The 19,155-nt window shown below is 43.7% G+C and overlaps 1 pseudogene; it reads left to right on the top strand.

Moving 5' to 3' along the window:
- The first annotated feature begins 2,933 nt into the window (after positions 1-2,933).
- LOC133362195 (uncharacterized) overlaps positions 2,934-19,155 on the top strand; it is a 426,135-nt pseudogene continuing 409,913 nt past the window's right edge.

The raw sequence follows: 19,155 nt of genomic DNA, 5'->3' as shown, positions 1-19,155 counted from the left end.
ATGGCTACAATTCCCTGTTGTGGTACCGCATTCATTACCACGTTGCCCCTCAATTCTTGGTACGACACAATATTATAACAATAACACACGAGTACACACATACACTCCCTTGTACACGCACCCACACACGAGTGGACATACACAGAGCTGTAGATACATACACGAATGTGCATACACACAGCTTTGTACATACACACACGGATGCACATGCATACACGAGTGCGCATACACACACGAGTATACATACACAGCAGTGTACGTACACAGGGATTGCGTTTGACATCACAAATAAATGTGCGAACAAATTAGTGTACATACCTATACACACATACACGCATGTACATATCCACAAAAACAAGTGTAAATATACACGTGTACACACATTGCAGAGTGAATATGAGCAAATGAACGCGAATTATGTGGTGAGATGCACATATGCATTCAGACTTAAGCTCAATAGCCAGATTAACGAAGCTAATTGCTAGATATGCAGATTGGAAATTCCAAAAATAACAATTGAATGTAAAGTTCATGAAATTCAACGTCGGAAAACTTCATCTTTCATCAATGCAACACCATTCCAAACGACCCCACCATTTGTGTGCTGGTGTCATTGACCCAATTCGATTGATACCTGTGACTTACAGCTTTCCACACCTTACGCCACGCTCCCACGCCCCCTTCATTCGTTTTTTTGTTTATCAGAAGGAGGCACTCTCTGTTGTTTGTCAATCTCCTGCCACGAGTAAAGTTTTGCAAAAACAACCCCCTTCGTTCATTGACGGTGTTGGACGGTAACGCTGTGGTGGATGTGAGCAATGTCCCGGAGGTAAGGCTCGTAGCCACCACAGCGTCCCACGAGGTCTTTGGACGGGTGCGAGGGGCTGGTAACACCTCAATAGTCAATGAAATTAGCAAAACAACTCGTATTCTTAGGTTTTTTCGGTAAGGTCACGTAGGTAAAACACATTAAAAAGTAAAATAAAATAAAAATCACGACGTTTCAGAGGCAACACAAGCTTCCGTCTTCAGGTGGTACCATCACAGCCAAGACAGCTGTATCAAAAAAAAAACTCGTCGCAAATTTTAAACACGGGCAAAATATTGAACACATGCACACAGGTGTATATACACACCGAAGGTCGTAAGTTACAGACTAAAAGATGACGATTGTTTTTTTTGCGTAACGTTATTATGAACCACGCTTTCAAGCTAAACCATTCAGATGATTATTCAAAGTTCATGACAGAAATTATAACAAAACACACTCGTTTGCTAAAAGCACCATGCTAAACACGAGTGTCCTTAAATATGTTTATTAAACAGGTTCAGAACAGTATTAACTTGCACCTATTAGTCCAAGATGGGGCCGGCTAGTTTTTTTTGGCTAGTCCCGTGTGTGTTTGTTGTGTGAGGTGTCTTGATAGCAGTCGCTTTCCACTGTAGTCCTGGCATCTGCTGCTCAGATTCCTTCCACAGCTGTGGTCCCAGTGGCACCGTCTCTCCGGGGAACCATGTGGTGTGTGTGTGTGACGTGTATCACGGGGAGTGTGGGTGTGTGCCTGGGATGTGTCACGGGGTGGGTGGGTAGTCTGGTGATAGTGGTCATGGTTGGCAGCGATCCACGACCACAACAACCACCCCTACTGTGTGGTGGCCATGCCACCACAAAGCAGCACGCGGCGGAGGAGTGAGGTGATCGCTCTCGCCACGCGAGCAAGGCCCCCTCGCTTCCTCTTTTTTCCCTGCATCAACAACAACAATAACCGCCATTCGCCACTAAGTGGCGGTGACGTCACCACGACGCTTGTGCCAGGCCAAGTGCACCTTGAGGCTACCACGTGAAGTGTCGAACGCCCGCTGGCAGGAGGTCACGGGGCAGACCCAGCAGGTGCCACGGGTCGACTGACCGAGATGACCGAGATGACTGGCTGATGCACCACCTGTGCCCCCTACTGTACCAACTTGCTGTGCTTTAGCCACCCGGCGCTCCGCTCGTTGTTGTGAGCGTCGCTCCTCCGCCCTCCGTTGTTGTTGGAGGGCGACTGCCTCCAACTGCCCAGTAGCGTCCTTCACGAGCCTGCATCACCACCTCCACCACCTGCACCTCCTCCACCTCCTCCTTTGTCTCGTCCTCCATCTCTTCCATCGTGAGAATTATTTTATTATGTTTTATTTTTATTATTTTATTTCTTCCCTTCTACGTGACTTTACCGAAAGAACCATGAGGATGAATCCCTGCAGTTTAGAGGACATTGTCGGGTGAATATTAGCAAATTCACAGGAAGCACGGAATTATGCATGGATATGTAGATCTTTATTTAAACGGAAGGGTACAATTATGCAGTGAGATATGCATATGTATTAAGGTTAAATTACAATGGCCGGATTCGCTAAGCTATGTTGCTACATATGCGAATTGTTAATGTAAAAATTAACAATTGAATGCAAAGTCTATGATAATCCAAGACGAGAACAAAGGATTTGAATGCTCGAGGGGAGTTATAAGGGGCTTAAAATCAGTCCTGAAGACCATTTCGAGAGGGATTTCACTGAGGATAGACGCTCGACTCCTCGCTCTGCAGATTACCCTTCTCCTGCGAGACCCAGCCTGGCGAGCACGATTGCCTGGCGACTGGGAGAGTTCGTGGCGATCTCTTCAGACGGGTTACAGGGACATCGACACGCCGTGCATCAACAAGTAAGTGTCTTCGTTAGTGGATAAAACTGGTAGTCGCGTGTAGCCCGACTTACGAGACGTTAATGTGTGTTGGTTAGACGGTAGTGAGAGTTTGCTTTTTGGCGATTTGAGACAGACATCCACGCAGCTTAGTGGGTGCCTTTAACTCTCAACAACACCCGCGACTGTTACTCTGCTCTGAAGAATCAGTCACATGGAGCAGATAAACTCTCCACAGCGCCACGCACACACGGGCGAGAAGCCGTTCAATTGCTCTGTGTGTGGGAAGGCATTTTCACTGAAATCAAATCTTCACACTCACCAGAAAACACACTCGGGCGAGAAGCCGTTCAATTGCTCTGTGTGTGGGAAGGCATTTGCAGAGAAATCATATCTTCACAGTCACCAGAAAACACACACAGGCGAGAAGCCGTTCAAGTGCTCTGTGTGCGGGAAGGCATTTTCACATAAACAACATCTTAACAGACACCAGAAAACACAAACTGGCGAGAAGCCATTCAAGTGCTCTGTTTGTTTGAAGGCATTTGCAGAGAAATCATATCTTCACAGTCACCAGAAAACACACACAGGCGAGAAGCCGTTCAAGTGCTCTGTGTGCGGGAAGGCATTTTCACATAAACAACATCTTAACAGACACCAGAAAACACAAACTGGCGAGAAGCCATTCAAATGCTCTATTTGTGAGAAGGCATTTGCGGAGAAATCAACTCTTAACACTCACCAGAAAACACACACGAACGAGAAGCCATTCAATTGCGCTGTGTGCGGGAAGGCATTTTCACGGAAATAAAATCTTCAGTCACAAGAAAACACACTCGGGCTAGAAGCCATTTCATTGCTCTACGAGGGAGAGGACATGTTCACGGCCATCACCCGAAACAAGCACCAGAAGATCCGCAATGATAGGGAAGTGAAATCAAAATGTAGAATTCAAAGTGCTGCAATGAGTCCTGAAAAAATGCATCTTTCGAACCTATGCAGGTGGATCCTGAAAGATGGCGAGATGTAGTGGATGTAATCAGCGCTGACGACAATTCCTCTTTCGACCCCATGAAGTTGGATCCGGAGAGATGGCTGGATGTAGTGGAGTGGCTGAAGACTCAAACGTATTGAGTACATCTGTTAACTGTTGCCCTGTGTATATTCGTGTCTCTTAGATGTATTTTTCTGTCATTTCCATTACTCCGAGCTAGAGTCATGTGAATGTGTTCAGATGAAAGCCTTTCTTTTAAGTTCCAGAAGTGTTCACTTACTTCAGGATGGCAACAATTTTATACTTCGAAAGATACATTGCTTCGTCTGGTAGTTGGATCATCGGGGCTGTTAAATGGCTGGTGCTTATGCTAGAAGGTGGCATGTGTTGTAATTTTCTCACAGCAAATGATGTGAGCGTGCTGTCTTGTTAATTCCAGACTGTGTCACGTTAAGCTGGTGCTTCGTAGTCCTATCGGACTACTTGTTGATGTGTTGTGAAGCGCAGTGGTTGTGTCGTGGTTCAATTTCGAATTTTTCTCTCGTGGTTAAGTGGTTTTGTTGAGCTAAAGTTGGAGAAATACTGTGATCAATATTTTAAACATATTCTTTATTTTATTTTTTCATTGTGTAATAAATAAATAACTTTCAATAGTATGTTTCAGAGTGTGCGTGGATTGCACGTTCGTTGTTCTTGTGTTTGATGGCTTGGACTTCTGGACGAATGGCTTCAGTCGAAAAGGACGTCAATGGGGAAATCGACGTTTACGTGTTAGATTTTAAGAATATGTTTTAACTGTTGAAATTGGGAAATAATTTGCCTAGTTCCTTCCTGTTTGAGCAAGCGTATTAATAAAGATTTCAATACGAGTATTAACGTGAATTTTCTTGCAGATTAATAAAGACCTGAATATTTTTTAAAGATGACTGATCATACGTTATTTCAACCATATCCTTTCTTAAAAAACACGGACGAGTAGACATACACACACAAGTGTGCTTATAAACACGACTGTCGAAACAGCAGTATGCATTCACACACGAGTGTGCATGTGTTTCTACGAGTTTTAACTTCAATTTACTTGCAGAACAATAAAGACCTGACATGTTAAAGATGACTAATCGTCCCTTATTGAAGACGGGAAATAATAAAATAATAAAAATAAAAAATTACATTTTTTTATAAAATTATTTTTATTGTTTTATTTTTATTAAATAATAATAAAAAAATTCAACAGAATAAAATAACTTTATAAACATTATTTTATTATTTGTATTATTTCCCTTCTACGTGACTTTACCGAAAGAACCAAGAAGATGAAGAAGAAAATAAAACATAATAAAATAATTGTATTATGTTTTATTTTTATTATTTTATTATTTCCCTTCTACGTGACTTTACCGAAAGAACCAAGAAGGTTAATTTACTTGCAGAACAATAAAGACCTGACATGTTAAAGACGACTAATCGTCCCTTATTGCTACAATGTTCATAGCGAACACGCGTGGAGGCGAGTTTCAGGTGAAGCATCTCCAGCACACAAGTTGACCCTCACCTGGCAGCATCGTGGCTGTCCGCTGATCACACTCGTGACGTCACACTCATGACGTCACACGCACGAGCTGTAGGGGCGGGGCTCTGTCCGCTCAGTGGCGCTGTTTTCATTAATTTAGCACCACGAGCGGGGAGTCTCATCCCTGTAGTTCCCTGTTGTGGTGCCGCATTCATTACCACTTTACCCCTCAATTCTTTGCACACGAGGCTATAATATAATAAGTAGTGCGTTCCACTCAGAGGTCGAAAACGGGTTTTGATTCCTTACCCGTACCCTTAAACTAGAAATGCAGATTGTAAATTTAAAAAACATAACAATAAAATGTAAAGTTTATGACATTGCGGGTGAATAAATTAAGAATAAAGGAATTATGCATGTAGATGTATGTAATTATTCAAACAGTGGGATGTACATACATATTAAAGTTTAATTAGTTAAGCTATGTTGCTACATATGCGGATTGTTAATGTAAAAATTAACAATTGAATGCAAAGTCTATGATAATCCAAGACGAGAACAAAGGATTTGAATGCTAGAGGGGAGTTATAAGGGGCTTAAATTCAGACCTCAAGACCATTTCGAGAGGGATTTCACTGAGGATAGACGCGCAACTGCTCGCTCTGCAGATTACTTAACCTTCTCCTGCGAGACCCAGCCTGGCGAGCCCGATTGCCTGTCGACTGGGAGAGTTCGTGGCGATCTCTACAGACGGGTTACAGGGACATCGACACGCCATACATCAACAAGTACGTGTCTTTGTTAGTGGATACGACTGGTAGTCGCGTGTAGCCCGACTTACGAGACGTTACTGTGTCTCGGTTAGACGGTAGTGAGAGTTTGCTTTGTGTGGATTTGATCCAGACATCCACGCAGCTTGGAGGGTGCCTTTAACTCTCAACAACACCCGCGACTGTTACTCTGCTCTGAAGAATCAGTCACATGGAGCAGATAAACTCTCCACAGCGCCACGCACACACGGGCGAGAAGCCGTTCAATTGCTCTGTGCGTGGGAAGGCATTTTCACGGAAATCCCATCTTAACAGACACCATAAAACACACGCGGGCGAGAAGCCGTTCAGTTGCTCTGTGTGTGGGAAGGCATTTTCACGGAAATCCCATCTTAACAGACACCATAAAACACACGCGGGCGAGAAGCCGTTCAATTGCTCTGTGTGTGGGAAGGCATTTTCACGGAAATCCCATCTTAACGATCACCAGAAGACACACACGGGCGAGAAGCCATTCAAATGCTCTGCGTGTGGGAAGGCATTTTCACATAAATCACATCTTAACAGACACCAGAAAACACACACGAGCGAGAAGCCATTCAGTTGCTCTGTTTGTGGGAAGGCATTTGCGGAGAAGTCACATCTAAACAGATACCAGAAAACACACACGAACGAGAAGTCATTCAATTGCGCTGTGTGCGGGAAGGCATTTTCACGGAAATAAAATCTTCAGTCACAAGAAAACACACTCGGGCTAGAAGCCATTTCATTGCTCTCAGAGGGAGAGGACATGTTCACGGCCATCACCCCGAAACAAGCACCAGAAGATCCGCAATGATAGGGAAGTGAAATCAAAATGTAGAATTCAAAGTGCTGCAATGAGTCCTGAAAAAATGCATCTTTCGAACCTATGCAGGTGGATCCTGAAAGATGGCGAGATGTAGTGGATGTAATCAGCGCTGACGACAATTCCTCTTTCGACCCCATGAAGTTGGATCCGGAGAGATGGCTGGATGTAGTGGAGTGGCTGAAGACTCAAACGTATTGAGTACATCTGTTAACTGTTGCCCTGTGTATATTCGTGTCTCTTAGATATATTTTTTCAGTGATTTCCAGTACTCCGAGCTAGAGTGATGTTGTGAATGGTCTATACTGTGTTGAGATGAAAGCCTTCCTTTTAAGTTCCAGAAGTGTTCACTTATTTGAGGATGACAACAATGTTATACTTCTATAGATGCGTGGCTTCGTCTGGTGGTTGTTCATCGGGACTGGTAAACGTGTGGTGTTTATGGTAGAAGGTGCCATGTCATCTTCTCACAGCTAATTGCGTGTTAAAGTTTATTCTAGACTTCGTCACGTTAAGGTGGTGCTTTGTAGTCCTATCGGACTACTTGTTGATGTGTTGTGAAGCGCAGTGGTTGTGTGGTGGTTCAATTTCTAATTTTACTCTCGTGGTTAAGTGGTTTTGTTGAGCCAAAGTTGGAGAAATACTGTGATCACAACTTTGCTCAATAATAGGTTTCAGAGTGTGCGTGGATTGCACGTTCGTTGTTCTTGTGTTTGATGGCTTGGACTTCTGGACGAATGGCTTCAGTCGAAAAGGACGTCAATGGGGAAATCGACGTTTACGTGTTAGATTTTAGGAATATGTTTTAACTGTTGAAATTGGGAAATAATTTGCCCAGTTCCTTCCTGTTTGAGCATGCGTATGAATAAATATTTCGATACGAGTATTAACGTGAATTTTCTTGCAGAACAATAAAGACCTAACATGTTAAAGATGACTAATCGTCCCTTATTGCTACAATGTTCATAGCGAACACGTGTGGAGGCGAGTTTCAGGTGAAGCATCTCCAGCACACAAGTTGACCCTCACCTGGCAGCATCGTGGCTGTCCGCTGATCACACTCATGACGTCACACTCATGACGTCACACGCACGAGCTGTAGGGGCGGGGCTCTGTCCGCTCAGTGGCGCTGTTTTCATTAATTTAGCACCACGAGCGGGGAGTCTCATCCCTGTAGTTCCCTGTTGTGGTGCCGCATTCATCACCACGTTGCCCCTCAATTCTTTGTACGACATAATATGAAAATAAGTTGTGTGTTCCACTACACAAACTTACACGAGTACACATATACACTCCCTTGTACACACACCCACACACGAGTGGACATACACAGCGGTGGTGAAAAATGCACGAATGTGCATCCACCACGCTTTGTACACACAAAGATAAAGATCACCCGTATAGCATTAACAGACTGTAGGGGCAAGTGCTGTTAGCGAACACCTATGAAGGTCGCAACGGTACACGAGGGGGTGGGTGGCCAGCACCACGCCCGACCGCCTTTGTCTCCCCAGTGGCAATGTTTACACACCGCACCAGGTACTCATTTGAGGCTGAGTCGACCTAGGGGAGGCCCGGGACCAGTTCGGATAATCGTCCCTGGTGTTGGCCGTGAGCGGGAATCGAACCCGTGTCACCGGGTTCATAGCGCAGCGCGCTAACCGCTACACCACCGCTCCCCACATATACACTCCGTTGTACACACACCCACACACGAGTGGACATACACAGTGCTGTAGGAAAATGCACGAATGTGCATACACACCGCTTTGTACATACACACACGGGTGCACATGCATACACGAGTGCGTACACCCATTTGTGCATCTATACATACGACACATATGTATAGATGCACAAATGAGTGTAAATGCATCGGGGTGTAGATACATGCACAGTGTAATTGCACACAGCAAAATACATAAACACATGTGCACATATACAGCAGTGTGCATGCTCAGGGATTGCGTTTCAACACACACAAATATGCGAGCACACACGATTGTACATACATACACACATGTACAGACCCACACGTGTCCATGAACGAGTGTAAATACACACACGAGTGCACATGCACACGAATATACCCACAGAGAAGTACACAACCATGTACATACACATGGCTACAGTTCCCTGCTGTAATGGCTGGTGCTTATGCTAGAAGGTGGCATGTGTTGTAATTATTGCACAGCAAATGATGTGAGTGTGTTGTCTTGTTTATTCCAAACTTTGTCACGTTAAGGTGGTGCTTCGTAGTCCTATCGGATTACTTGTTGATGTGGTGTGATGCGCATTGGTTGTGAGGTGTTTCAATTCCTGATGTTACTCTCGTTGTTAAGTGGTCTTGTTGAGCTAAAGTTGGAGAAAGACATTGCTCACTCACGCTTACAAGCGATACCATTTCGATTATCAATAAAAGTGTATGACAGCAATCGTAATAATTGTCGTGAATTAAATTAAACAAATCACCTTGATTTACTGACGCGCTCATATCAACACAAATACTTAAATATATTTTATAATACAAAGTCAGTACAGTATACATTTGCACCTCTTAGTCGAAGTCGAAGTGGACATCAGCATTTTGATACTTCAGACTGTATGTCGATGTTAAATCCTCTAAACTTGCATCAGTTTAAAGGACATTGTCGGGTGAATATTGGAAAATTAACACGAAGCACGGAATTATGCATGGATATGTAGATCTTTATTTAAACGGAAGCGTACAATTATGCAGTGAGATATGCATATGTATTAAGGTTAAATTACAATGGACGGATTAGCTAAGCTATATTGCTACATATGCGGATTGTTAATGTAAAAATTAACAATTGAATGCAAAGTCGATGATAATCCAAGACGAGAACAAAGGATTTGAATGCTAGAGGGGAGTTATAAGGGGCTTAAAATCAGTCCTCAAGACCATTTCGAGAGGGATTTCGCTGAGGATAGACGCGCAACTCCTCGCTCTGCAGATTACCCTTCTCCTGCGAGACCCAGCCTGGCGAGCACGATTGCCTGGCGACTGGGAGAATTCGTGGCGATCTCTTAAGACGAGTTACAGGGACATCGACACGCCGTGCATCAACAAGTAAGTGTCTTCGTTAGTGGATAAAACTGGTAGTCGCGTGTAGCCCGACTTACGAGACGTTACCGTGTCCCGGTTAGACGTTAGTGAGAGTTTGCTTTTTGGCGACCTGAGCCAGACATCCACGCAGCTTAGAGAGTGCATTTAACTCTCAACAACACCCGCGACTGTTACTCTGCTCTGAAGAATCAGTCACATGGAGCAGATACTCTCTCCACAGCGCCACGCACACACGGGCGAGAAGCCGTTCAATTGCTCTGCGTGTGGGAAAGGATTTTCACGGAAATCAAATCTTCACAGTCACCAGAAAACACACTCGGACGAGAAGCCGTTCAATTGCTCTGTGTGTGGGAAGGCATTTGCAAGGAAGTCACATCTTCACAGTCACCATAAAACACACGCGGGCGAGAAGCCGTTCAATTGCTCTGTGTGTGGGAAGGCATTTTCACGGAAATCCCATCTTAACGATCACCAGAAGACACACACGGGCGAGAAGCCATTCAAATGCTCTGCGTGTGGGAAGGCATTTTCACATAAATCACATCTTAACAGACACCAGAAAACACACACGAGCGAGAAGCCATTCAGTTGCTCTGTTTGTGGGAAGGCATTTGCGGAGAAGTCACATCTAAACAGATACCAGAAAACACACACGAACGAGAAGTCATTCAATTGCGCTGTGTGCGGGAAGGCATTTTCACGGAAATAAAATCTTCAGTCACAAGAAAACACACTCGGGCTAGAAGCCATTTCATTGCTCTCAGAGGGAGAGGACATGTTCACGGCCATCACCCCGAAACAAGCACCAGAAGATCCGCAATGATAGGGAAGTGAAATCAAAATGTAGAATTCAAAGTGCTGCAATGAGTCCTGAAAAAATGCATCTTTCGAACCTATGCAGGTGGATCCTGAAAGATGGCGAGATGTAGTGGATGTAATCAGCGCTGACGACAATTCCTCTTTCGACCCCATGAAGTTGGATCCGGAGAGATGGCTGGATGTAGTGGAGTGGCTGAAGACTCAAACGTATTGAGTACATCTGTTAACTGTTGCCCTGTGTATATTCGTGTCTCTTAGATATATTTTTTCAGTGATTTCCAGTACTCCGAGCTAGAGTGATGTTGTGAATGGTCTATACTGTGTTGAGATGAAAGCCTTCCTTTTAAGTTCCAGAAGTGTTCACTTATTTGAGGATGACAACAATGTTATACTTCTATAGATGCGTGGCTTCGTCTGGTGGTTGTTCATCGGGACTGGTAAACGTGTGGTGTTTATGGTAGAAGGTGCCATGTCATCTTCTCACAGCTAATTGCGTGTTAAAGTTTATTCTAGACTTCGTCACGTTAAGGTGGTGCTTTGTAGTCCTATCGGACTACTTGTTGATGTGTTGTGAAGCGCAGTGGTTGTGTGGTGGTTCAATTTCTAATTTTACTCTCGTGGTTAAGTGGTTTTGTTGAGCCAAAGTTGGAGAAATACTGTGATCACAACTTTGCTCAATAATAGGTTTCAGAGTGTGCGTGGATTGCACGTTCGTTGTTCTTGTGTTTGATGGCTTGGACTTCTGGACGAATGGCTTCAGTCGAAAAGGACGTCAATGGGGAAATCGACGTTTACGTGTTAGATTTTAGGAATATGTTTTAACTGTTGAAATTGGGAAATAATTTGCCCAGTTCCTTCCTGTTTGAGCATGCGTATGAATAAATATTTCGATACGAGTATTAACGTGAATTTTCTTGCAGAACAATAAAGACCTAACATGTTAAAGATGACTAATCGTCCCTTATTGCTACAATGTTCATAGCGAACACGTGTGGAGGCGAGTTTCAGGTGAAGCATCTCCAGCACACAAGTTGACCCTCACCTGGCAGCATCGTGGCTGTCCGCTGATCACACTCATGACGTCACACTCATGACGTCACACGCACGAGCTGTAGGGGCGGGGCTCTGTCCGCTCAGTGGCGCTGTTTTCATTAATTTAGCACCACGAGCGGGGAGTCTCATCCCTGTAGTTCCCTGTTGTGGTGCCGCATTCATCACCACGTTGCCCCTCAATTCTTTGTACGACATAATATGAAAATAAGTTGTGTGTTCCACTACACAAACTTACACGAGTACACATATACACTCCCTTGTACACACACCCACACACGAGTGGACATACACAGCGGTGGTGAAAAATGCACGAATGTGCATCCACCACGCTTTGTACACACAAAGATAAAGATCACCCGTATAGCATTAACAGACTGTAGGGGCAAGTGCTGTTAGCGAACACCTATGAAGGTCGCAACGGTACACGAGGGGGTGGGTGGCCAGCACCACGCCCGACCGCCTTTGTCTCCCCAGTGGCAATGTTTACACACCGCACCAGGTACTCATTTGAGGCTGAGTCGACCTAGGGGAGGCCCGGGACCAGTTCGGATAATCGTCCCTGGTGTTGGCCGTGAGCGGGAATCGAACCCGTGTCACCGGGTTCATAGCGCAGCGCGCTAACCGCTACACCACCGCTCCCCACATATACACTCCGTTGTACACACACCCACACACGAGTGGACATACACAGTGCTGTAGGAAAATGCACGAATGTGCATACACACCGCTTTGTACATACACACACGGGTGCACATGCATACACGAGTGCGTACACCCATTTGTGCATCTATACATACGACACATATGTATAGATGCACAAATGAGTGTAAATGCATCGGGGTGTAGATACATGCACAGTGTAATTGCACACAGCAAAATACATAAACACATGTGCACATATACAGCAGTGTGCATGCTCAGGGATTGCGTTTCAACACACACAAATATGCGAGCACACACGATTGTACATACATACACACATGTACAGACCCACACGTGTCCATGAACGAGTGTAAATACACACACGAGTGCACATGCACACGAATATACCCACAGAGAAGTACACAACCATGTACATACACATGGCTACAGTTCCCTGCTGTAATGGCTGGTGCTTATGCTAGAAGGTGGCATGTGTTGTAATTATTGCACAGCAAATGATGTGAGTGTGTTGTCTTGTTTATTCCAAACTTTGTCACGTTAAGGTGGTGCTTCGTAGTCCTATCGGATTACTTGTTGATGTGGTGTGATGCGCATTGGTTGTGAGGTGTTTCAATTCCTGATGTTACTCTCGTTGTTAAGTGGTCTTGTTGAGCTAAAGTTGGAGAAAGACATTGCTCACTCACGCTTACAAGCGATACCATTTCGATTATCAATAAAAGTGTATGACAGCAATCGTAATAATTGTCGTGAATTAAATTAAACAAATCACCTTGATTTACTGACGCGCTCATATCAACACAAATACTTAAATATATTTTATAATACAAAGTCAGTACAGTATACATTTGCACCTCTTAGTCGAAGTCGAAGTGGACATCAGCATTTTGATACTTCAGACTGTATGTCGATGTTAAATCCTCTAAACTTGCATCAGTTTAAAGGACATTGTCGGGTGAATATTGGAAAATTAACACGAAGCACGGAATTATGCATGGATATGTAGATCTTTATTTAAACGGAAGCGTACAATTATGCAGTGAGATATGCATATGTATTAAGGTTAAATTACAATGGACGGATTAGCTAAGCTATATTGCTACATATGCGGATTGTTAATGTAAAAATTAACAATTGAATGCAAAGTCGATGATAATCCAAGACGAGAACAAAGGATTTGAATGCTAGAGGGGAGTTATAAGGGGCTTAAAATCAGTCCTCAAGACCATTTCGAGAGGGATTTCGCTGAGGATAGACGCGCAACTCCTCGCTCTGCAGATTACCCTTCTCCTGCGAGACCCAGCCTGGCGAGCACGATTGCCTGGCGACTGGGAGAATTCGTGGCGATCTCTTAAGACGAGTTACAGGGACATCGACACGCCGTGCATCAACAAGTAAGTGTCTTCGTTAGTGGATAAAACTGGTAGTCGCGTGTAGCCCGACTTACGAGACGTTACCGTGTCCCGGTTAGACGTTAGTGAGAGTTTGCTTTTTGGCGACCTGAGCCAGACATCCACGCAGCTTAGAGAGTGCATTTAACTCTCAACAACACCCGCGACTGTTACTCTGCTCTGAAGAATCAGTCACATGGAGCAGATACTCTCTCCACAGCGCCACGCACACACGGGCGAGAAGCCGTTCAATTGCTCTGCGTGTGGGAAAGGATTTTCACGGAAATCAAATCTTCACAGTCACCAGAAAACACACTCGGACGAGAAGCCGTTCAATTGCTCTGTGTGTGGGAAGGCATTTGCAAGGAAGTCACATCTTCACAGTCACCAGAAAACACACACGGGCGAGAAGCCGTTCAAGTGCTCTGTTTGTGGGAAGGCATTTGCGGAGAAAACAACTCTTAACAGTCACCAGAAAACACACACGGGCGAGAAGCCATTCAAGTGCTCTATTTGTGGTAAAACATTTTCACAGAAATCTAATCTTCACAGTCACCAGAAAACACACTCGGGCGAGAAGCCATTCAAGTGCTCTGTTTGTGGGAAGACATTTGCAAGGAAGTCAGATCTTCACAGTCACCAGAAAACACACACGGGTGAGAAGCCATTAAATTGCTCTACGAGGGAGAGGACATGTTCACAGTCATCACCCCGAAACAAGCATCAGAAGATCCGCAATGATAGTGAAGTGAAATCAAAAGGTGAAATTCAAAGTACTGCAATGAGTCCTGAAAAAAATGCATCTTTCGAACCTAGGCAGGTGGATCCTGAGAGATTGCTGAATGTAGCGGATGTAATGAGTCCTGACGACAATTCCTCTTTCGAACCTATGCAGTTAGATCCTGAGAGACGGCTAGATGTAGTGGATGTAATCAGCGCTAACGACAATTCCACTTTCGACCCCATGAAGTTGGATCCGGAGAGATGGCTGGATGTAGCGGAGTGGCTGAAGACTCAAACGTATTGAGTACATCTGTTAACTGTTGCCCTGTGAATATTCGTGTCTCTTAGATATATTTTTTCAGTAATTTCCAGTACTCCGAGCTAGAGTGATGTTGTGAATGCTCTATAATGTGTTCAGATGAACGTATTCCTTTTAAGTTCCAGAAGTGTTCACTTATTTCAGGATGACAACAATGTTATACTTCTATAGATGCGTTGCTTCGTCTGGTGGTTGTATCATCGGGACTGGTAAATGTTTGATGTTTATGGTAGAAGGTGCCATGTCATCCTCTCACAGCTAATTGCGTGTTAAAGTTTATTCTAGACTTCGTCACGTTAATGTGGTGCTTCGTAGTCCTATCGGACTACTTGTTGAAGTGTTGTGAAGCGCAGTGGTTGTGTGGTGGTTCAATTTCGAATTTTACTCTCGTGGTTAAGTGGTTTTGTTGAGCTAAAGGTGGAGAAATACTGTGATCACAACTTTGCTCAATATTTTAAACATGTTCTTAATTTTTTTTATCATTGTGTAATAAATAAAATTGCTTAAAGTAATAGGTTTCAGAGTGTGCGTGGATTGCACGTTCGTTGTTCTTGTGTTTGATGGCTTGGACTTCTGGACGAATGGCTTCAGTCGAAAAGGACGTCAATGGGGAAATCGACGTTTACGTGTTAGATTTTAAGAATATGTTTTAACTGTTGAAATTGGGAAATAATTTGCCCAGTTCCTTCCTGTTTGAGCAAGCGTATTAATAAAGATTTCAATACGAGTGTTAACGTGAATTTTCTTGCAGATTAATAAAGACCTGAATTGTTTTTAAAGATGACTGAGCGTACGTTATTTCAACCATATCCTTCCTTTAAAAAACACGGACGAGTAGACATACACACACAAGTGTGCTTATAAACACGACTGTCTATACAGCGGTGTTTATTCACACACGAGTGTGCATGTGTTTCTACGAGTTTTAACGTTAATTTACTTGCAGAACAATTAAAACCTGACATGTTAAAGATAACTAATCGTCCCTTATTGAAGAAGGGAAGTAATAAAATAAAAAAAATAAAACAATAAAAAAAATTAAAAAAATTTTATTATGTTTTATTTTCATTAAATAATAAAACAATTAATTTAAAACAGAATAAAAATACGTCATAAAGCTACTTTATTTTTTTTTTTATTTTATTATTTCCCTTCTTCGTGACTTTACCGAAAGAGCCAAGAAGGTTCATTTACTTGCAGAACAATAAAAACCTGACACGTTAAAGATGACTAATCGTCCCTTATTGCTACAATGTTCATAGCGAACACGTGTGGAGGCGAGTTTCAGGTGAAGCATCTCCAGCACACAAGTTGACCCTCACCTGGCAGCATCGTGGCTGTCCGCTGATCACACTCATGACGTCACACTCATGACGTCACACGTACGAGCTGTAGGGGCGGGGCTCTGTCCGCTCAGTGGCGCTGTTTTCATTAATTTAGCACCACGAGCGGGGAGTCTCATCCCTGTAGTTCCCTGTTGTGGTGCCGCATTCATCACCACGTTGCCCCTCAATTCTTTGTACGACACAATATGAAAATAAGTTGTGTGTTCCAATACACATACTTACACGAGTACACGAGTACACATATACACTCCCTTGTACACACACCCACACACGAGTGGACATACACAGTGCTGTAGGAAAATGCACGAATGTGCATACACACCGCTTTGTACATACACACACGGGTGCACATGCATACACAAATTTGTGCATCTATACATACAACACATATCTATAGATGCACAAATGAGTGTAAATACATCGGGGTGTAGATACATGCACAGTGTAATTGCACACAGCAATATACATAAACACATGTGCACGTATACAGCAGTGTGCATGCTCAGGGATTGCGTTTCAACACACACAAATATGCGATCACACACGATTGTACATACTTACACACGTGTACAGACCCACACGTGTCCATGAACGAGTGTAAATACACACACGAGTTCACATGCACACGAATGTACCCACAGAGAAGTACACACCCATGTACATACACATGGCTACAGTTCCCTGCTGTAATGGCTGGTGCTTATGCTAGAAGGTGGCATGTGTTGTAATTATTGCACAGCAAATGATGTGAGCGTGCTGTCTTGTTAATTCCAAACTTTGTCACGTTAAGGTGGTGCTTCGTAGTCCTATTGGATTACTTGTTGATGTGGTGTGATGCGCATTGGTTGTGAGGTGTTTCAATTCCTGATTTTACTCTCGTTGTTAAGTGGTCTTGTTGAGCTAAAGTTGGAGAAAGACATTGCTCACACACGCTTACAAGCGATACCATTTCGATTATCATTAAAAGTGTATGACAGCAATCGTAATAATTGTCGTGAATTAAATTAAACAAATCACCTTGATTTACTGACGCGCTCATATCAACACAAATACTTAAATATATTTTTATAAAACAAAGTCAGTACAGTATATATTTGTACCTCTTAGTCGAAATCGAACTGGACATCAGCATTTCGATACTTCAGACTGTATGTCGATGTTAAATCCTCTAAACTTGCATCAGTTTAAAGGACATTGTCGGGTGAATATTGGCAAATTATCACGAAGCACGAAATTATGCATGGATATGTATATCTTTATTTAAACGGAAGCATACAATTATGCAGTGAGATATGCATATGTATTAAGGTTAAATTACAATGGCCGGATTAGCTAAGCTATGTTGCTACATATGCGGATTGTTAATGCAAAAATTTACAATTGAATGCAAAGTCCATGATAGGCCAAGACGAGAACAAAGGATTTGAATGCTAGAGGGGAGTTATAAGGGGCTTAAATTCAGACCTCAAGACCATTTCGAAGGGATTTCGCTGAGGATAGACGCGCAACTCCTCGCTCTGCAGATTACCCTTCTCCTGCGAGACCCAGCCTGGCGAACCCGATTGCCTGGCGACTGGGAGAGTTCGTGGCGATCTCTTCAGACGGGTTACAGGGACATCGACACGCCGTGCATCAACAAGTAAGTGTCTTCGTTAGTGGATACAACTGGTAGTCGCGTGTAGCCCGAATTACGAGACGTTACTGTGTGTCGGTTAGACGGTAGTGAGAGTTTGCTTTTTGGCGATTTGATCCAGACATCCACGCAGCTTAGAGGGTGCCTTTAACTCTCAACAACACCCGCTACTGTTACTCTGCTCTGAAGAATCAGTCACATGGAGCAGATACACTCTACACAGCGCCACGCACACACGGGCGAGAAGCCGTTCAATTGCTCTTTGTGTGGGAAAGGATTTTCATGGAAATCAAATCTTCACAGGCACGAGAAAGCACACTCGGGCGAGAAGCCATTCAAATGCTTTGTGTGTGGGAAGGCATTTTCACTGAAATCAAATCTTCACACTCACCAGAAAACACACACGGGCGAGAAGCCGTTCAAGTGCTCTATTTGTGGGAAGGCATTTGCACGGAAATCATTTCTTCACAGTCACCAGAAAACACACACGGGCGAGAAGCCGTTCAAGTGCTCTGTTTGTGGGAAGGCATTTGCGGAGAAAACAACTCTTAACAGTCACCAGAAAACACACACGGGCGAGAAGCCATTCAAGTGCTCTATTTGTGGTAAAACATTTTCACAGAAATCTAATCTTCACAGTCACCAGAAAACACACTCGGGCGAGAAGCCATTCAAGTGCTCTGTTTGTGGGAAGACATTTGCAAGGAAGTCAGATCTTCACAGTCACCAGAAAACACACACGGGTGAGAAGCCATTAAATTGCTCTACGAGGGAGAGGACATGTTCACAGTCATCACCCCGAAACAAGCATCAGAAGATCCGCAATGATAGTGAAGTGAAATCAAAAGGTGAAATTCAAAGTACTGCAATGAGTCCTGAAAAAAATGCATCTTTCGAACCTAGGCAGGTGGATCCTGAGAGATTGCTGAATGTAGCGGATGTAATGAGTCCTGACGACAATTCCTCTTTCGAACCTATGCAGTTAGATCCTGAGAGACGGCTAGATGTAGTGGATGTAATCAGCGCTAACGACAATTCTTCTTTCGACCCCATGAAGTTGGATCCGGAGAGATGGCTGGATGTAGTGGAGTGGCTGAAGACTCAAACGTATTGAGTACATCTGTTAACTGTTGCCCTGTGTAGATTCGTGTCTCTTAGATATATTTTTTCAGTGATTTCCAGTACTCCGAGCTAGAGTGATGTTGTGAATGCTCTATAATGTGTTCAGATGAACGTATTCCTTTTAAGTTCCAGAAGTGTTCACTTATTTCAGGATGACAACAATGTTATACTTCTATAGATGCGTTGCTTCGTCT

The sequence above is a fragment of the Lethenteron reissneri genome, unplaced genomic scaffold (genome assembly GCF_015708825.2).
Source record: "Lethenteron reissneri isolate LAM-NWPU_2019-01 unplaced genomic scaffold, ASM1570882v1 scaffold_140, whole genome shotgun sequence".
Classification (NCBI taxonomy): Eukaryota; Metazoa; Chordata; class Hyperoartia; order Petromyzontiformes; family Petromyzontidae; genus Lethenteron; species Lethenteron reissneri.
This window is presented reverse-complemented; position numbering and strand designations above follow the sequence as displayed.